This window comes from Aegilops tauschii, chromosome 6 (assembly GCF_002575655.3).
Source record: "Aegilops tauschii subsp. strangulata cultivar AL8/78 chromosome 6, Aet v6.0, whole genome shotgun sequence".
NCBI classification, from domain to species: domain Eukaryota; kingdom Viridiplantae; phylum Streptophyta; class Magnoliopsida; order Poales; family Poaceae; genus Aegilops; species Aegilops tauschii.
Genome location: NC_053040.3, coordinates 55,325,970 through 55,347,475, shown reverse-complemented (window position 1 = coordinate 55,347,475; position 21,506 = coordinate 55,325,970). Strand labels below are relative to the sequence as shown.

The window sequence follows — 21,506 nt, the reverse complement described above, 5'->3', positions numbered from 1 at the left end:
CATTTTAGTCATCTTGCCCATGAGGCACGGATCGCAAGCATCAAGTGATTCATAATCAAGTGGTTCCAAAATCCCATCAGTATGGAGTTTCTTCATGCGCTTTACACCAATATGACCTAAACGGCAGTGCCACAAATAAGTTGCACTATCATTATTAACTTTGCATCTTTTGGCTTCAATATTATGAATATGTGTATCACTACGATCGAGATCCAACAAACCATTTTTGTTGGTGTGTATGACCATAAAAGGTTTTTATTCATGTAAACAGAACAACAATTGTTCTCTAACTTAAATGAATAACCGTATTGCAATAAACATGATCAAATCATATTCATGCTCAACGCAAACACCAAATAACACTTATTTAGTTTCAACACTAATCCCGAAGGTATAGGGAGTGTGCGATGATGATCATATCAATCTTGGAACTACTTCCAACACACATCGTCACCTCTCCTTTTACTAGTCTCTATTTATTCTGCAACTCCCGTTTCGAGTTACTACTCTTAGCAACTGAACCAGTATCAAATACCGAGGGGTTGCTATAAACACTAGTAAAGTACACATCAATAACATGTATATCCAATATACCTTTGTTCACTTTGCCATCCTTCTTATCCACCAAATAGTTGGGGTAGTTCCGTTTCCAGTGACCAGTCCCTTTGCAGTAGAAGCACTTAGTCTTAGGCTTAGGTACAGACTTGGGCTTTTTCACTTGAGTAGCAACTTGCTTGCCGTTCTTTTGAAGTTCCCCTTCTATCCCTTTGCCCTTTTCTTGAAACTAGTGGTCTTGTTAACCATCAACACTTGATGCTCTTTCTTGATTTCTACCTTCGTCGATTTCAGCATCGCGAAGAGCTCGGGAATTACTTTCGTCATCCCTTACATACTATAGTTCATCACGAAGTTCTACTAACTTGGTGATGGTGACTAGAGAATTCTGTCAATCACTATTTTATCTGGAAGATTAACTCCCACTTGATTCAAGCGATTGTAGTACCCAGACAATCTGAGCACATGCTCACTAGTTGAGCGATTCTCCTCCATCTTTTAGCTATAGAACTTGTTGGAGACTTCATATCTCTCAACTCGGGTATTTGCTTGAAATATTAACTTCAACTCTTGGAACATCTCATATGGTCCATGACGTTCAAAACGTCTTTGAAGTCCCGATTCTAAGCCGTTAAGCATGGTGCACTAAACTATCAAGTAGTCATCATATTGAGCTAGCCAAACGTTCATAACGTCTGCATCTGCTCCTGTAATAGGTCTGTCACCTAGCGGTGCATCAAGGACATAATTCTTCTGTGCAGCAGTGAGGATAATCCTCAGATCACGGATCCAATCCGCATCTTTGCTACTAACATCTTTCAACATAATTTTTCTCTAGGAACATATCAAAAATAAACACAGGGAAGCAACAACGCGAGCTATTGATCTACAACATAATTTGCAAAATACTATCAGGACTAAGTTCATGATAAATTTAAGTTCAATTAATCATATTACTTAAGAACTCCCACTTAGATAGACATCCCTCTAATCATCTAAGTGATTACGTGATCCAAATCAACTAAACCATGTCCGATTAACACGTGAGATGGAGTAGTTTAAATGGTGAACATCACTATGTTGATCATATCTACTATATGATTCACGCTCGACCTTTCGGTCTCTGTGTTCCGAGGCCATATCTGTATATGCTAGGCTCATCAAGTTTAACCTGAGTATTCCGCGTGTGCAACTGTTTTGCACCCGTTGTATTTGAACGTAGAGCCTATCACACCCGATTAACACGTGGTGTCTCAGCACGAAGAACTTTCGCAACGGTGCATACTCAGGGAGAACACTTTATCTTGAAATTTTAGTGAGAGATCATCTTATAATGCTACCGTCAATCAAAGCAAGATAAGATGCATAAAGGATTAACATCACATGCAATCAATATAAGTGATATGATATGGCCATCATCATCTTGTGCTTGTGATCTCCATCTCCGAAGCACCGTGCTCGTGATCTGCATCTCCGAAGCACCGTCATGATCACCATCGTCACCGGCGCGACACCTTGATCTCCATCGTAGTATCGTTGTCGTCTCGCCAACTAATTGCTTTTACGACTATCGCTACCGCTTAGTGATAAAGTAAAACTATTACATGGTGATTGCATCTCATACAATAAAGCGACAACCATATGGCTCCTGCCAGTTGCCGATAACTCGGTTACAAAACATGATCATCTCATACAACAAATTATATCACATCATGTCTTGACCATATCACATCACAACATGCCCTGCAAAAACAAGTTAGACGTCCTCTACTTTGTTGTTGCAAGTTTTACGTGGCTGCTACGGGCTTAGCAAGAACCGTTCTTACCTACGCATCAAAACCACAACGATAGTTTGTCAAGTTGGTGCTGTTTTAACCTTCGCAAGGACCGGGCGTAGCCATACTCGGTTCAACTAAAGTGAGAGAGACAGACACCCGCCGGTCACCTTTAAGCAACGAGTGCTCGCAACGGTGAAACCAGTCTCGCGTAAGCGTACGCGTAATGTCGGTCCAGGCCGCTTCATCTCACAATACCGCTGAACCAAAGTATGACATGCTGGTAAGCAGTATGACTTATATCGCCCACAACTCACTTGTGTTCTACTCGTGCATAGCATCAACGCATAAAACCAGGCTCTGATACCACTGTTGGGGAACGTAGTAATTTCAAAAAAATTTCCTACGCACACGCAAGATCATGGTGATGCATAGCAACGAGAGGGGAGAGTGTTGTCCACGTACCCTCGTAGACCGACAGCGGAAGCGTTATCACAACGCGGTTGATGTAGTCGTACGTCTTCACGATCCGACCGATCAAGTACCGAACGCACGGCACCTCCGAAGTTCTACACACGTTCAGCTCGATGACGTCCCTCGAACTCCGATCCAGCCGAGTGTTGAGGCAGAGTTTCGTCAGCACGACGGCGTGGTGACGATGATGATGTTCCACCGACGCAGGGCTTCGGCTAAGCTCCGCAACGGTATTATTGAGGTGTAATATGGTGGAGGGGGGCACCGCACACGGCTAAAATATCGTATATCAAGTGTGTCCATGGGGTGCCCCTGCCCCCGTATATAAAGGAGCAAGGGAGGAGGAGGCCAGCCCTAGGAGGGGGCGCACCAAGTGTGGAGTCCTACTAGGACTCCCTAGTCCTAGTAGGATTCCACCTCCCATATGGAATAGGAAAAGAGGAAGGGAAAAAGAGAAGGAAGGAAGGGGCGCCCCCCTTCCCTAGTCCAATTCGGACCAGACCAAGGGGAGGGGTGCGGCCACCCTAGAGGCCCTTTTCCTTCTTTCCCGTATGGCCCAATAAGGCCCAATACATATTCCCGTAACTCTCCGGTACTCCGAAAAATACCCGAATCACTCGGAACCTTTCCGAAGTCCGAATATAGTCGTCCAATATATCGATCTTTACGTCTCGACCATTTCGAGACTCCTCGTCATGTCCCCGATCTCATCCGGGACTCCGAACTCCTTCGGTACATCAACATACATAAACTCATAATAAAACTGTCATCGTAACTTTAAGCGTGCGGACCCTTTGGGTTCGAGAACTATGTAGACATGACCAAGACACCTCTCCGGTCAATAACCAATAGCGGGACCTGGATGCCCATATTGGCTCCCACATATTCTACGAAGATCTTTATCGGTCAGACCGCATAACAACATACGTTGTTCCCTTTGTCATCGGTATGTTACTTGCCCGAGATTCGATCGTCAGTATCTCGATACCTAGTTCAATCTCGTTATCGGCAAGTCTCTTTACTCGTTCCGTAATACATCATCCCGCAACTAACTCATTAGTCACAATGCTTGCAAGGCTTATAGTGATGTGCATTACCGAGTGGGCCCAGAGATACCTCTCCGACAATCGGAGTGACAAATCCTAATCTCGAAATACGCCAACCCAACAAGTACCTTTGGAGACACCTGTAGAGCACCTTTATAATCACCCATTTACGTTGTGACATTTGGTAGCACACAAAGTGTTCCTCCAGTAAACGGGAGTTGCATAATCTCATAGTCATAGGAACATGTATAAGTCATGAAGAAAGCAATAGCAACATACTAAACGATCGGGTGCTAAGCTAACGGAATGGGTCAAGTCAATCACGTCATTCTCCTAATGAGGTGATCCCGTTAATCAAATGACAACTCATGTCTATGGCTAGGAAACATAACCATCTTTGATTAACGAGCTAGTCAAGTAGAGGCATACTAGTGACACTCTGTTTGTCTATGTATTCACACATGTATTATGTTTCCGGTTAATACAATTCTAGCATGAATAATAAACATTTATCATGATATAAGAAAATAAATAATACTTTATTATTGCCTCTAGGGAATATTTCCTTCAATTGGTGGCTTTAGCCATGAGGCACTTGGCGGTGATGTTCTTATTGGGTGAGTCGAAGAGAGACATCCGTGGAGTCTTCGCAATGGCAACGGAGGCCATGGCAACCGACTCACCATCTTCATCATCGTCATCATCCTCGTTGTACTCTTCTTGTACCACCAATGCCTTGGGAGGAGTCTTCTTGGTGAAGTTGCTCTTGTTGGGGAACGACTTGGCCTTGTCCTTTCTAATGAGCTTGCCACCATTGTCTTCCCTCTTCTCGTAAGGGCACTCTGCAACAAAGTGGCTCACATTGCCACAATTGAAGCAAGTCCTCACTCGTTGCTTGCCCTTTGCGCCACTTGAATTGCTCTTGTTGAAGTTTGGCCTTGTGTTCTTCTTACTCCAAAATTGCCTTGAAGCAAGAGCCATGTGTTCATGATAGGCATACTTCGTATCTTCGAGGTTGCCCTCCTCTTCTTCCTCTTCATCCTCTTCCTCCATACTAACCTTGGCCTTTAGAGCAAGGTTGGGCTTCTTTACTCTCTGAGAGCGAAGAACTGCATTGTCGGCGGTCTTGTCCAAGATGCTCATAGAAACAAACTCATCCAACACTTCACTTGAGGACAAGGTGTGAAAGTCCGGCCTTTGACGAATTACGGAGGACATGGCTTTGTGGTAGGGCATCATTGCCTTGTGGAATTTGCGCTTGATCCAATTGTCATTCGTGTCCTTACTTCCATGATCTCGGAGAGAGACCGCGAGTTTGGTTACTCTCCGAAAAAGCTCACGAGGTTCTTCATCTTCTTTCATTGCAAACTCGTCGGCTTCATCTTGCACTACTTCATAGTTGGAGCGTTGAATGCTTGCGCTTCCCCGATAGAGGGAAACAACTTGGAGCCAAGCATCTTTGGCCACGGTGTAAGGCCGGAGATGAGGAAGATCTTCGGGTGGGATTGCTTCTTGGATGATGAAGAGAGCATTCTCATTGAATTGATGATCCACAACTTCTCTAGGAGTGAAGTTACTTCGGTCATGCGGATAGAAACCTTCTTCAATGATTCTCCAAAGGTTAGTGTTCACATGATTTAAATGACGCTTAAAACGATAGACCCAAGAGTCAAAATCTACATTCTTCTCAATCTTAGGAGCCGGGCCGGCATGATTTAAATGAGTGGAAGGGAGCGGTCCACCATAGACAGGTGGAGGTTCCACATGGGAAAGATGCCGGTGCCCTTTTTACCACTAGAAGAAGGAGCTTTCTCGCTAGTAGCTTCCCCTTTGTCGGAGGTAGCATCCGTCACCTTGTTGGCGGGATCACCCACTTTCAATGGTGCGGTGGAAAGCTTAAGCCCTTCTAAGTATTTATTAAACATGCTTTCGACCTCGGTAGTCATGGAGGTTTTAAATGTGTCCAACGCCACATTTAGTTCCTCACGAGATACTGCGGTTCCCCCATCTCCCGTAGATGAGACCGGATTCACACCGGAGTGCTCCTCCACACCGTCTACGACGTCAACCATACTCTTCGGACGGTAAAGTCCTTAAAAAGAGACGAGGCTTTGATACCAATTGAAAGGATCGATATAGTGGACTAGGGGGGGGGGGGGTGAATAGGCAACTAACAATTTTTAGCTTTTCTTCACCAATTTAAACTTTGCATCAAAGTAGGTTGTCTAGATATGCAACTAGGTGGGCAACCTATATGATGCAACAACAACTAGCACACACGCAAGGAAGGGAAACAACACAATATAAGCGCGCACAAGTAAAGGTAAGAGATAACCAAGAGTGGAGCCGGTGGGGACGAGGATGTGTTACCGAAGTTCCTTCCTTTTGAGGGGAAGTACATCTCCGTTAGAGCGGTGTGGAGGCACAATGCTCCCCAAGAAGCCACTAGGGCCACCGTATTCTCCTCACGCCCTCACACAATGCGAGATGCCGTGATTCCACTATTGGTGCCCTTGAAGGCGGCGACCAAACCTTTACAAACAAGGTTGGGGCAATCTCCACAACTTAATTGGAGGCTCCCAACGACACCATGAAGCTTCACCACAATGGACTATGGCTCCGCGGTGACCTCAATCGTCTAGGGTGCTCAAACACCCAAGAGTAACAAGATCCGCTAGGGATTAGTGGGGGGAATCAAATTTCTCTTGGTAGAAGTGTAGATCGGGGCCTTCTCAACCAATCCCGAGCAAATCAACAAGTTTGATTGGCTAGGGAGAGAGATCGGGCGAAAATGGAGCTTGGAGCAACAATGGAGCTTTTGGGGGAAGAGGTGAGTCAACTTTGGGGAAGAAGACCTCCTTATATAGTGGGGGGGAACAATCCAACCGTTACCCCCCACACCAGCCCCGTAGAGAGCGGTACCACCGCTTGGCCAGCGGTACTACCGCTCCCCCTCGCGGTACTGCCGCTGGGCCCAGAGTGGTACTACCGCGGTGGTCAGGGCGGTACTACCGCATACGAGTGGTACTACGGCCCCCACTGCCGCGGCTAGTACCGTAAAACCCGACACGAAAAAGACCCCTCGAATCGAGGCGGTACTAGCACGAGACCGCAGCGGTACTACGGCTGGGGGCTACCAGCGGTATTACTGCTCTGGAGCGGTACTACCGCTCTAGAGCGGTACTACCGCTTGTAGCACCCAAGCGGTACTACCGCTCCGGCCCGCGGTACTACCGCTGGGACCAGAGAGAGCACACTGAGAAGGGGAACGAGCCCATCATTGAAACGGAAAGGCTCGGAGGGGGGCAAAGGAAGTGTACGTGATGATTCCGCCCTAGCCTTTCCAAAGCGGACCCCCTCTTGATAGTACGGTGATCCCTATGAAACTAGTCCACCAAACTAATTCGAAAGGATTACACCGTCTTCGCTTCAAGCTCCGAGGGGAGGGAATCGTCTCGTGCCAAAAGGATGAATATCTGAAAACACTCAATGCACACGATTAGTCCGCAAAAGCATTGTCATCAATCACCAAAACATCTAAGGGATACAAATGCCCTTACAATATGCATTTTCCCAACAATAAGAATATCATATTTCTTTTTGCAGTAGGAAGAGGGAATTCAAAACCTCCAATAGTAATAGTTGAAAATTTTCCAATAGAATTGATGCTATGAACTTGAGGTTGTTTCTTCGGAAAGTGTATTGTATGCTCATTACCATTAACATGAAAAGTGACATTGCCTTTGTTGCAATCTATAATAGCCCATGCAGTATTTAAAAAAGGTCTACCAAGGATGCTCGACATACTGTCGTCCTCAGGAATATCAAGAATAACAAAGTCTGTTAAGATAGTAACGTTTGCAACCACAACAGGCACATCTACACAAATACCGATGGGTATAGCAGTTGATTTATCAGCCATTTGCAAGGAAATTTCAGTAGGTGTCAACTTATTCAATTCAAGTCTACGACACAAAGAGAAAGACATAACACTAACACCGGCTCAAAGATCACATAAAGCAGTTTTAACATAGTTTCTTTTAATGGAGCATGGTATAGTTGATACCCCTGGATCCCCAAGTTTCTTTGGTATTCCACCCTTAATTGTATAATTAGCAAGCATGGTGGAAATTTCAGCTTCCGGTATCTATCTTTTATTAGTAATAATATCTTTCATATACTTAGCATAAGGAGGCATTTTAAGCATATCAGTCAAACGCATACGCAAAAAGATAGGTTTAATCATTTCAGCAAAGCGCTCAAAATCCTCATCATCCTTTTTCTTGGATGGCTTAGGAGGAAAGGACATGGGTTTCTGAACCCATGGTTCTCTTTCTTTACAGTGTTTCCTAGCAACAAAGTCTCTCTTATCATAACCTTGTTTCTTTGATTGTGGGTTATCAAGATCAACATCAGGTTCAATCTCTACATCATTATCATTACTAGGTTGACCATCAACATGAACATCATCATTAACATTAGCACTAGGTTCATGTTCATTACCAGCTTGTGTCTCAGCATCAGAAATAGAAATGTCATTGGGATTCTTAGGTGTGTCTAAAAAAGGTTCACTAGCATGCAAAGTCCTATCAGTTTTCTTCTTATTTTTATTAGAAGGACTAGGTGCATCAGTATTAATTCTCTAAGAATCTTTATCAACTCTCTTAGGATGGCCCTCAGGATACAAAGGTTCCTGGGTCATTTTACCACCTCTAGTCATAACCCTAACAGCATTGTCATTGTTCTTACTATTCAACTCATTAAGCAAATCATCCTGAGCTTTAAGTACTTGTTCAACTTGAGTTGTAACCATGGAAGCATGTTTACTAATAAGCTTAAGATCATTAACAGTTCTACTCATATAATCACCCAAGTGGTCAAGCATGTAAGCATTACGTTTCAATTGTCTACTAACATAAGCATTGAAGTTTTCTTGTTTAACAATAAAATTATCAAACTCATCCAAGCATTGAATATCACACTTATTATGAGGAATATCACCTTCATCAAATCTACAGAGAGAGTTTACCTCTACTACCTGTGTCGGGTTATCAAGACCATGTATTTCTTCAATAGGCGGTAAATTTTTAACATCTTCAGCTTTAATACCTTTTTCTTCCATAGATTTCTTTGCCTTTTGCATATCTTCAGGACTGAGAAATAGAATACCCCTTTTCTTCGGAGTTGTCTTAGGAGTTGGTTCAGGTAGTGTCCAATCATTATCATTACTCAATATATTATTCAATAGCAATTCAGCTTGCTTAACAGTTCTTTCCCTGAAAACACAACCAGCACAACTATCCAGGTGGTCTCGAAGTATCAGTTAGTCCATTATAAAATATATCAAGTATTTCATTTTTCTTGAGAGGGTGATCACGCAGAGCATTAAGTAATTGGAGAAGCCTCCCCAAGCTTGTGGGAGACTCTCTTCTTCAATTTGCACAAAATTAAATATTTCCCTTAGGGCAGCTTGTTTCTTATGAGCAGGGAAATATTGTTTGTTATGAGCAGGCAAATATTTTGCAGAAAGGTAGTAAATCATATACTGGGGACTACGCACACAACCAGGATCAAGAGAATCAAACCATATCTTAGCATCACCCTTTAATGAGAAAGGAAACAATTTAAGAATGTAGTAATAGCGAATTTTTTCCTCATGAGCAAATAGGGTGGCTATATCATTCAATTTAGTAAGATGTGCCACAACAGTTTTAGATTCATTACCATAGAAAGGATCAGATTCAACCAAACTAATTAACTCAGGATCGACAGAGAATTCATAATCCTTATCAGTAACAAAGATAGGTGAAGTAGAAAAAGCGGGATCATATTTAATTCTAGCATTCAAGGATTTTTCTTTCAGCTTAGCTAACAATTTTTTAAGATCCTCTCTATCATTGCAAGCAAACAAGTCTCTAGCAGTTTCTTCATCCATAACATAATCTTCAGGTACAACATGCAATTCATATCTAGGGGGAGAATCATAATCTTCAGTTTCAATAATATCATCAGTTTCAGTAATTTCATTCTCTCTAACCCTAGCAAGTTGTTCATCAAGAAATTCAACTAGTGGCACAGTATTATTAAGCGGAGAAGTAGTATCACCATAAGCATCATGCATAGCATAAGTGGCATCATCAATAACATGCGACATATCAGAATCAATAGCAGGTGTAGGTGTCGCAAGTTTACTCAAAACAGAAGGTGAATCAAGTGCAGAGCTAGATGGCAGTTCCTTACCTCCCCTCGTAGTTGAGGGATAGATCTTGATTTTGTTGTCTTTCAGATTCCTCATAGTGATGAACAGATATAAATCCCAAGTGACTCAGAGAATAGAGCTATGCTCCCCGGCAACGGTGCCAGAAAAAGGTCTTGATAACCCACAAGTATAGGGGATCGCAACAATTTTCGAGGGTAGAGTATTCAACCCAAATTTATTGATTCGACACAAGGGGAGCCAAAGAATATTCTCGAGTATTAGCAGCTGAGTTGTAAATTCAACCACACCTGAAAGACTTAATATCTGCAGCAAAGTATTTAGTAGCAAAGTAGTATGGAAGTAACGGTAACCGTGGTAAAAGTAACAGTAGCAGTATAGTAGGAATTGTAACAGTCGCACAGGCAAAGTAACGAAGCAAAGATCAATATGTGAAAAGCTCGTAGGCAATGGATCAATGATGGCTAATTATGTCGGATGGCATTCATCATGCAACAATTATAACATAGGGTGACACAGAACTAGCTCCAATTCATCAATATAATGTAGGCATGTATTCCTAATATAGTGATACGTGCTTATGGAAAAGAACTTGCATAACATCTTTTGTCGTACCCTCCCATGACAGCGGGGTCCTATTGGAAACTAAGGGATATTAAGGCCTCCTTTTAATAGAGTACCGGACCAAGGCATCAGCACTTAGTGAATACATGAACTCCTCAAACTGCGGTCATCACCGGGAGTGGTCCCGACTATTGTCACTCCGGGGTTGCCGGATCACAACACGTAGTAGGTGACTATTGACTTGCAAGATAGGATCAAGAACACAAATATATTCATGAAAACATAATAGGTTCAGAAATGAAATCATGGCACTCGGGCCCTAGTGACAAGCATTAGGCAAAGCAAAGTCATAGTAACATCAATCTTAGAACATAGTGGATACTAGGGATCAAACCCTAACAAAACTAACTCGATTACATGGTAAATCTCATCCAACCCATCACGGTCCAACAAGCCTACGATGGAATAACTCACACACGGCGGTGAGCATCATGAAATTGGTGATGAAGGATGGTTGATGATGACGATGGCGATGATTTCCCCTCTCCGGAGACCAAAACTGACTCCAGATCTGCACTCCCGAGGAAGAACATGGCTTGGCGGTGACTCTGTACGTAAAACGCGATGAATCCTTCTCTCCGATTTTTTTCTCCCCGAAAGAGAATATATGGAGTTGGAGTTGAGGTCGATGGAGGTCCAGGGGGCCCACAAGGTTGGGTGGCAGGGGGTGGGCGCCCCCACCCTTGTGGCTAGGGTGTGGGCTCCCTTCACTTGATTCTTTCACCAATATTTTTTTTATTAATTCCAAAACTTATCTTCGTGAAGTTTCAGGTCATTCCGAATTTTTTCTATTCTGCACAAAAATAACACCATGGCAATTCTGCTGGAAACAACGTCAGTCCGGGTTAGTTTCATTCAAATCATGCAAGTTAGAGTCCAAAACGAGGGAAAAAGATTTTGGAGAAGTAGATACGACTGAGACGTATCACCACGTCATGAGGACCACAGCGGCCATTGCCCCTTGGAAAGGCCCCGCATTGAGCCGGCGAGCGCCGGCCAGCCCAAGATCTAGGTCGCACCGTACCCAGCGGGTGCCGCCCGGGCCATCCATACCGTAGGCAACAACACCCCAAGCATCTCCCACCATGTCGCGAAGCAGCAGCACCACTGGCGGCAACCAGGTCCCCCGCAACCCGCGGCGATGGATCCGCCCGATCAAGATCTGAGGAACACCGTGGCCACAGGGGCCAGACACATGCTTCACGCCGTAGCGCCTGTGTCCCCACCGCCGCCCTCCACCACGTCGCTGAAGGAAATATGCCACTAGAGGCAATAATAAAGTTGTTATTTATATTTCCTTATATCATGGTAAATGTTTATTATTCATGATAGAATTGTATTAACCGGAAACTTAGTACATGTGTGAATACATAGACAAACAGAGTGCCACTAGTATGCCTCTACTTGACTAGCTCGTTGAATCAAAGATGGTTAAGTTTCCTAACATAGACATGAGTTGTCATTTGATTAACGAGATCACATCATTAGAGAATGATGTGCTTGACTTGACCCATTCCGTTAGCTTAGCATTTGATCGTTTATTATATTGCTATTGCTTTCTTCATGACTTATACATGTTCCTATCACTATGAGATTATGCAACTCCCGAATACCGGAGGAACACTTTGTGTGCTACCAAATGTCACAACGTAACTAGGTGATTATAAAGTTGCTCTACAGGTGTCTCCAATGGTACTTGTTGAGTTGGCGTAGATCGAGATTAGGATTTGTCACTCCGATTGTCGGAGAGGTATCTCTGGGCCCTCTCGGTAATGCACATCACTATAAGCCTTGCAAGCAATGCAACTAATGACTTAGTTGCGGGATGATGTATTACGGAACGAGTAAAGAGACTTGCCGGTAACGAGATTGAACTAGGTATTGGGATACCGACGATCGAATCTCGGGCAAGTAACATACCGATGAGAAAGGGAACAACGTATGTTGTTATGCGGTTTGACCGATAAAGATCTTCGTATGTAGGAGCCAATATGAGCATCCAGGTTCCGCTAATGGTTATTGACCGGAGACGAGTCTCGGTCATGTCTACATAGTTCTCGAACCCGTAGGGTCCGCGCACTTAACGTTCGGTGACGATCGGTAATTGAGTTTATGTGTTTTTATGAACCGAAGGTAGTTTGGAGTCCCAGATATGATCACAGACATGACGAGGAGTCTCGAAATGGTCGAGACATAAAGATTGATATATTGGATGACTATGTTTGGACTTCGGAAGGGTTCCGGGTAAGTTCGGACAAATACCGGAGTACCGGGGGGTTACCAGAACCCCCCGCGAGTGTAATGGGCCTATTGGGCCTTAGTGGAGAAGAGGAGGGGCGGCCAGGGGCAGGCCGCACGCCCCCTCCCGCTCTAGTCCGAATTGGACAAGGAGGGGGGGGCCCTTTTCCTTCCCCCTCTCTCCTCCTTCCTTCCCTCCTACTCCTACTCTTGGAAGGGGGGAATCCTACTCCCGTGGGAGTAGGACTCCTCCAGGGCGCACCATAGGAGGGCCGGCCCTCCCCCCACCTCCACACCTTTATATACGGGGGAGGGGGCACCCCATAGACACACAAGTCGATCAGTTGATCTTTTAGCCGTGTGCGGTGGCCCCCTCCACCATAATCCACCTCGGTCATATCGTAGTGGTGCTTAGGTGAAGCCCTGCGTCGGTAGCATCATCATCACCGTCACCATGCCGCCGTGCTGACAGAACTCTCCCTCGAAGCTCTGCTGGATCGTGAGTTCGTGGGACGTCACCGAGCTGAACGTGTGCTGAACTCGGAGGTGCCGTGTGTTCGGTACTTGGATCGGTCGGATCGTGAGGACGTACGACTACATCAACCGCGTTGTCATAGCGCTTCCGCTTACGGTCTACGAGGGTACGCGGATGACACTCTCCCCTCTTGTTGCTATGCATCACCATGATCTAGCGCGTGCGTAGGAAAGTTTTTGAAATTACTACGTTCCCAACAGTCGCCGCGTCCGTCATTGAGCGAGGGGAGAAAAGGCCCCGCCGACACCGACGCTAGTAGGACTTTGCTTAGGTCAAAGCTACTATGCGGAGTGAATAAAAAAATAGAGGTTGTTTCAATATTCAGTACAAATTCAGAACAACAGTGGTGATAGTAGCTATTGGACGATCAACACAATATATTATGACCCTCTTTTTATCTAGGCTTGGATACTATGGACGAATTACGAACTACAGGTTTATTAGAACTTCAGAGGTTCAGCGAAGCAAACTTGGAGAGAAGCTCATTGGCGATGATGTCTGACTCCATGTCACATATATAATTGGCCAACTTCTCTTCACAAATCGATTTGAGCTTTTCGAGATTGTATCTTTCCGCAGCTTCAAGGAACTCGAGCAGCCGGGTTGCATATGTTTTATTACCGTCATCATCTGCTTGCATGTCGTCAAAGTCTTGTACTGCATCAGTGGAGATGAAGGTAAGCAAGCCCTAAAGACGTCTGCTTTGATGCCATTTATCTTGACAACACTCGATTCGTTCATGGCACTTGAGAGTTGTGCCTTGAAGACGGTCGATCAGGCTGCAAGCAGGCACCGATGCGGAGCAAACTCCTCGCCGCCAACCTCAAACGTAATGTCAGCACACTCCTTGCTCAGAAGGAGATTGCCTAGATGGCTTTGCAAGTCAGGCGGTGGTAATTTCGTGAATGGACGGGAGGTGCAGCAGGCGCTCCGCCCCTTGGTGTTCGCGCCCGGCTTGCACACAACAAGGTCACACCAAAGGACGAAGCTGTCGTCCTTGAGATGCCTTGATCTTTCAAAATCCTCCTTCTTCATGAATACATACTGACCATCAAGACGTTCATCCAAGTAAACTGGTTCGCTTTGGCGGATGTGCTTTGGCACCCGCAACCCGGGCTGGTCAATGAAACTGAAAACATACTGAACTTTAACGCTTGGCTCGATATCGTTGTAAGGGTAAGGACAATCAATATAAATTCCTCATCTTCAAAACCATTAGGGTGGCAGTAGATGGTCCAGCGATGGCCTCCAACAATGAAAGCATGAGACTTGATCTAGTCATTTTTTTGAAAATAAAAGGTAGAGATCGTTCTACCTTATATATTTCAAATAGGCCGCAACCTGGGGACACAAAGTCCATTGCATGAACCAGGAGAAATCACACCAAAAGTGCGTAAGAAACAGGGGTGGGGGGAGAAAGGAGAACATTAAGATCACAGCATTATTAGCTTGTCAAACTATGCACCCAGGTCATCAGATCGTCCCTATCTTGTTGCCGCGTAGCTCTGTGTAGCCAAAGACGAAGCAAATCTGCAGCGTAGAACCTTGTGTAAGGACCAGACCAAACCTTCTTGTTGAAAACTCGATCATTCCGAGCATGCCATAAAGTGACGGCGCAGGCTGCAAAAGCAACATTCCATATCCTTTTGGGAGTGAGCTGTTGAGCAGCGCGTTCAAAGAAAGACAACAGGTTAGGGGAAACACTCGCCAACGCGTCCAACTGCAGCTTGCCCCAGAGATGTTCAACAGGACGACACCGCAAAACAATGTGAGCAACTGACTCCACAGCAAGACAGATATCACAATCTGAATGTGAGACAAGTGCAGACCAGGCTTTTTTGAACATATTATCTTTGCTATTCAGACGCCCATAGAAAGCCAGCCAAAGAAAGACCTTGTGCCTGCTTGGAATGATCGCATCCCATATCCACTTCTCAAAAACACACCTCCTACCTCGGAACGTGATCAGCTTGTAGAAGTAACTTGTAGCAAGCTCCTTTCGAGACAGAGAGGAGAACCGATTGTGACAGTGGCATCACTGCTCCAGGTGCCATGCGCAACGAGGGCATGCAGGACCTGCAGCTCTTGCAAGGCTGTATGCGATAAATTTGGATATAACTGGATATCCCAACCACCTGAGGATATTTGCGACTGAACTGAACAAAATTTATCTTTGGCAAAAGAATATAAGACTGGCAGCACAAACATTAGCCTCCCCACCTCTAGCCACTGATCCTGCCAAAAGGAGACCAGAGCCCCTGAACCAACCGAGCAACGGGAAGAAAACATGACCAGCGGGATGCAAGATTTGAGTCCTTTCCAGAAGGCAGTGTCTCTTGTATGATTGCCACTAGGTAAGTTATTTCTGCATTACTGCAAGGCGAACCACTAATAACAAGGTATATCAGAAAACTGAAGAACTATGGCCACGAACTTGCATATCATAGCTTGATTGTGTGCTGAAAACTCCCTGATTCCCAAGCCACCCGCGTACCGTGGCAAGATGACTTTATCCCAAGCTACAAGGTAGTGACCCCCCGAGGTTTTGCTCTTGCCTTGCCAGAAGAAAGCGCGCAAAAGCCCCTCCAACTTATTAATTGACTCCTTTGGCCACGGGAAGCAAGTCATGAAATAGCTGGGGATGCCGGCAAGCACCGAGTTAAGCAAAGTAAGCCTGCCACCCCATGAAAGGAAAGTAGCTAACCAGCCCGACAACCTCTTGTCAACTCTGTGTATAACAGGTAGGAGCATACCATGCGTAATCTTATTCAGAGACAGAGGTAAGCCGAGGTAAGTGCACAGGAAGGAGGAGACAGGACAGCCAAGGACACGGGCAATATCCAGCGCAAGGTCAGCATCAACTGAAACCGGGACCAACGTACTCTTGTGGAAATTAATTTGCAGGCCAGAGAAATCTGAGAAAGCAGAAAGGATGGTTTTGATAACCTGCGCTTGCTGCAAATCACCCTGGAAGATGAGCAGAGTGTCGTCCGCGTACTGCAAAACTGGGAACAAAACATCCGAGCCAAGGGGGTGCAGCAAACTGCCAGCCTGGAAATGCATGCAGCATAGTCGCTGAAGCACATCAGCAACCAAGATGAAAAGGTATGGAGACAGAGAGTCCCCTTGACGAAAGCCCTTCTTAGCGGAGAAAGCATCCCCAAGCTCTCCATTCATTAGCACTTGTGATTTACCAGTGGATAGCAAGGAGGAGATCCACTGAATCCACCTCTGTGGAAAGCCTCTAGCTTCAAAGATTTGGAAGAGGCAGCTCCAGCTCACACTATCAAAGGCTTTCCGAAAGTCTAGCTTTCAAACAATAACCGGTAGCCTTCTTTTGTGAGCAGTTTGAACCAGTTCAGTGGCTAAAGCAAAGTTCTCGATGATCGAGCGCCCTTTCAAAAACCCGGACTGCAGAGGGTGCACAAGCTCTGGAATTCTGCGCTGAAACCGGTTGGTTAAAACCTTGGAGGCCAACTTGGGCAGACTGTTAACCAGAGAAATAGGTCTGTAATCACCCATCTCAAGAGGAGTGTCCTTTCTGGGTAGCAAGGTGATATAGGCCCTGTTGATGCCCTCAAGTGAGACTGTGTTTGCATGAAAATCAGCAAAGAACTAGAGAATGTCATCCTTGAGCAAGAGCTTAAAGGCCTTGTAGAACTCATTTGTAAACCCATCTGGGCCAGGGCTCTTGTTATTTGGAGCCTTGTTAATGGCAGTCACAATTTCTGCCCAAGTAAAATCAGCCGCTGAAAGAACATGCGGTGCCCCCATGTTTGGTTTTGGTAATTGATGACAATCTCTATGGACTAATGGTTGCCTTGAGTTATATTTGAAGGTTTTGTCCATAGGCTTTTCTTGGAGTACATGTGCTGGTTTCAAGGAGAGTTTGTGTCGACCAAGGTGCTATTCGAGGAATTATCCAAAGATTGGTCATGTGAGTGTTGAGCTTATTGCAAGCATGTCTTGAAGAAGAAGAGTGTGTGATCATTCATGTTTACCTTCAAGACATCATCCAAATGAAGAGAGTTGGAAAGATTCAAGGTTGATCAAGACTAAGTCAAAGAGTGAGTCAAGTTGATCAACACACAAAGCATAGAATATGTACCGAGAGGGATCAAGCGATCCCATGGTATGGTAAGCATTGTCAATTATGCTTTGTGCACTAACCCATGGTCTTCGTGAGAGTTCTTTGTGGGGTTAGGTTGCGGTGTGCAAGTTCAAGTGGAGCATCACGAAGAGATCAAGTGCTTGAAGCTTGCCGTCCATTGTGGTGACAATGGACTTGTGAAGATGTGCTGAAGAGTGGCTCACCCATAGTGGAGTATGGGGGAGCAATCCACTAGTCTTCACCGAGCAAACGCAATCAAGAAAGGTGGTCCAATTTGAGGGAGTCAAGATCGTCATCATCCAGCTCAAGTGGACTATGCGCAAGGCAAAGGTTTGCCCTTGATAGGTTTTCTATTTTACCGGTCTCATGGTAGTTGTGGGAGACCGGGTTATAGGATCGATTGCCGTACTATCAAGGGGGGCTCTCGATGAGTAGATTGATCGTATCATTCGTAGAGAGCTCAAACCATTGCATCCTTGCATCATCTTTATTGGTTCTTGTTTGGTTTTTCTCCTTGTGAGATTTGGAGCTTTTGATCATCTTCATGACAAGCTCGAGTTCATCGAAAACGGAGATCACTCGCATCTTCTATGATGTTTTCGATGTTGGAGGTTATGCCGGTTCTTCTCGGTTGGAGGTTTCACTCCTCTATTTGTTAGGCATACCTCGCTGTTTTGATGCTACTTGTCGACTTGTATCCAACAAGCTTGAGTTTGCTCAATTCGGAGCTCATATGAAGATGTTTTGGCAGTTCTGTTTTTCTCCCTGCGGTAGTACCACGGTGGCAGGGGTAGTACCGCTTGTAGCGTCAAGCGGTAGTACCGCTCCAGTACCGCTCTACTGCCGCCTCGATTTTGGGTCTGCTCTTTTCGTGTCGGGTTCAGCGGTAGTCGCGCGGCAGTAAGGCACGGTAGTACCGCCTATAAGCGGTAGTACCGCTCCGATCGAGCGGTAGTACCGCTACTGCATTAGTGCCACCGTACTCTGCTCTGTCCTGCCTCCTTTTGTCCCGTGTTCTGCTCCTCCAGCGGTAGTACCGCTGGGGTGAGCGGTAGTACCGCTTATCGGCGGTACTACCACCCCAAGGTTCTTGTTTTGTTGCTCCTTTTCCCCGCTTCTTCCGCCCGAGCGGTAGTACCGCTCGTGGAGCGGTAGTACCGCTCGTGTGCGGGCTGAGCACATAACGGTTGGATTTTCCGCCTCCTATAAAAGGGGGTCTTCTTCCCCAATGAACCTTATCCTTTGAACTCGTGTTCTTCCCCCATTGCTGACCTTCTTCGAGCTTGCTAACTCTCAATCCCTCCATGGATTCTTGCTAGTTTTTGAGGGAAAAGAGAGAGGAGATCTAGATCCACATTTCCACCAATCACTTTCTCCTCTATGTGAGGGGAACCCCTTGGATCTAGACCTTGGAGTTCTTGGTGTTCTCCTTCTTGTTCTTCCTCTCATTTTCCTCCCTAGCATTAGTTGCTTTGGTGGGATTTGAGAGAGAAGGACTTGGGCACTCCGTGTGCCCTTGCCATTGCATTTGGTGCATCGGTTTGAGTTCTCCATGGTGATACGTGGAAGTTACAAGTTGAGAAGCTTATTACTCTTGGGTGCTTGGTACCCTTGAGCTTGTTCCTCTTGGGTGCTTGGGCGCCCTAGACGGTTGGTGGTGTTCGGAGCTCAATCATTGTGGTGTAAAGCTCCGGGCAAGCGTCGGGGTCTCCAATTAGGTTGTGGAGATCGCCCCGAGCAATTTGACGGGTACCGGTGACCGCCCCCAAGGGTTGCCAAAGTGTACGGGTTCGGTGACCGCCCCGAAGGGTTGCCATTTGTACGGGTTCGGTGACCGCCCTCAACGGTCCCTTAGTGGAAACACGACATCTTGCATTGTGCAAGGGCGTGAGGAGATTACGGTGGCCCTAGTGGCTTCTTGGGGAGCATTGTGCCTCCACACCGCTCCAAACGGAGATTAGCATCCGCAAGGGTGTGAACTTCGGGATACATCATTGTCTCCGCGTGCCTCGGTTATCTCTTACCCGAGCTCTTTACTTATGCACTTTACTTTGTGATAGCCATATTGTTTCTTGTCATATATCTTGCTATCACCTAGTAGTTTATCTTGTTTAGTATAAGTTGTTGGTGCACATAGGCGAGCTTAGTTGTTGTAGGTTTTGTGCTTGACAAATTAACCGCTAGGTTTATTCCGCATTTGTTCAAGCCTAAACCGTAATTATTTTAAAGCGTCTATTCACCCCCCTCTAGGCGACATCCTCGATCTTTCAGCCGCAAGTTCAGCCAAATCTAAAGGCGCATATAAGGAGCTGAGCTGCACCGTAGGCAAAGACACAGCAGTCTGTGCTAGCAAATTCTTGAAATAGCGAGTGGCCAGTGCCAGCTTCAAGTTGTTATGATAAAGCTCAACCCCATCTTGGACAAGGACCTTGACTTTATTTCTATGTGCCTGGCAATTTGCAGCAGCGTGAAAAAACTTGCAATTCTCGTCTCCAGACACACACCAACGCACTTTGGCGCGACATCGCCAGAGGGCAGTTTGCCACAAAATTAGTTTCTCAGCTTTAGCAGATGCAGTTTCTCGAAGCACAACTTCAAGAATAGAGAGGGAGCGCCTTTCTTCCACTACATTTAGGAAGTTTACCACGTGTTTGTTATTGTCTGTGTAGATTCTGAGGCTCGATTTTTTCCTGCTCCAAGCACGGAGGGCAGCTCTAACTCTCCTCATCTTCGAAGCTGAAAACAGAAGCAGAAGAATTCAAAGTTCGGTGCCCCCTTGTCCAATTGTCAACAATGATGTTACTTGTTTCCTCCATCTCAAGCCAATGATCTTCCATCCTAAACAAACTGCTTCTCGTTACATCGGCAGAGAACTGAACCAAAATGGGTGTATGATCAGAGGTAGTGCCTGGCACGACAGTGGCTGTGGTCTTCATAAAACCAGGATTCCAAAAAGCATTGACCAAAACCCGATCCAACTGAGCCATTGTAGGGGTACTCCTTGTATTGGTCCAGGTGAATTTCTTGTTATCCAAATGAACATCATCCAAACCATGATCTCTGACCCATGAGTTGAAAGTTTCCATGACCCTCCAGTTAACAATGCCACGGGATTTTTCAGAAGCAAACCGATACATGTTGAAATCGCCCACAACCACCCAAGGGGCCTTAGCCGGCACGGCAATATTGTTCATAGTCTCGAAGAAAGCAGGTCTATCTGAATTTAGGCAAGGAGCGTATACTGAAGTGAGCACAAAGGAAACATTGGTGGTTGTGGATGAGAAACTGACAGTAACATGATATTTGTGTGTTGAGACTGGCTGGCCAACCACCACACCTGGATCCCAGGCAACAAGAATGCCCCTAGAAGCACCATCAGAAGGAAAAGCCACATGATCACATAGATGAGCGGGAAGAAAGCTGCGTAACTTGGACCGATCGAGCACTTACAGCTTGGTCTCCTGCAGACAAACAATGCTAGGGTGGTAAGAGGTTAGAACATCACGAACTAAAGAGCATTTGTCATCATTGGGAGTTGTCTGCTTGGTGCATGAGTAGCCTTGGACAACGAGCAAGTGGTACCCGCAGTCCGTGCTAGAGTCGACGACCGACTCGGTGGCGGCGCACAACTTGCTGTCGGTGATGAGAGATGCGCCCGCAAAAGCCATGCCTGACATACATCAACTAGTAGAGCTATGAGAAACATGGATATGAGATGTGGTGCTATATATATTGGGTGATATCGTTGGGAAAGATTAAAGAATTTTTTGAAAGACCCAGCAAGATCGCTGGCTTCATTGATTTAGCAGATAGGAGAATACAAAGGTGTGATCAAAGCGATCAGAGAAGGAAATAAAGAGGAGAGGGATGGCCATGCAATCAGCTACCCCTCCTGGGTACTACTAAGCTAAATTTCTCCCAACAGATCCCC

General features: G+C 45.6%; 1 pseudogene; it reads right to left on the bottom strand.

The window, feature by feature from the left end:
• Nucleotides 1-13,912: 13,912 nt before the first annotated feature.
• On the bottom strand, nucleotides 13,913-21,243 carry LOC141025810 (BTB/POZ and MATH domain-containing protein 2-like; annotated as a pseudogene).
• Nucleotides 21,244-21,506: the final 263 nt, after the last annotated feature.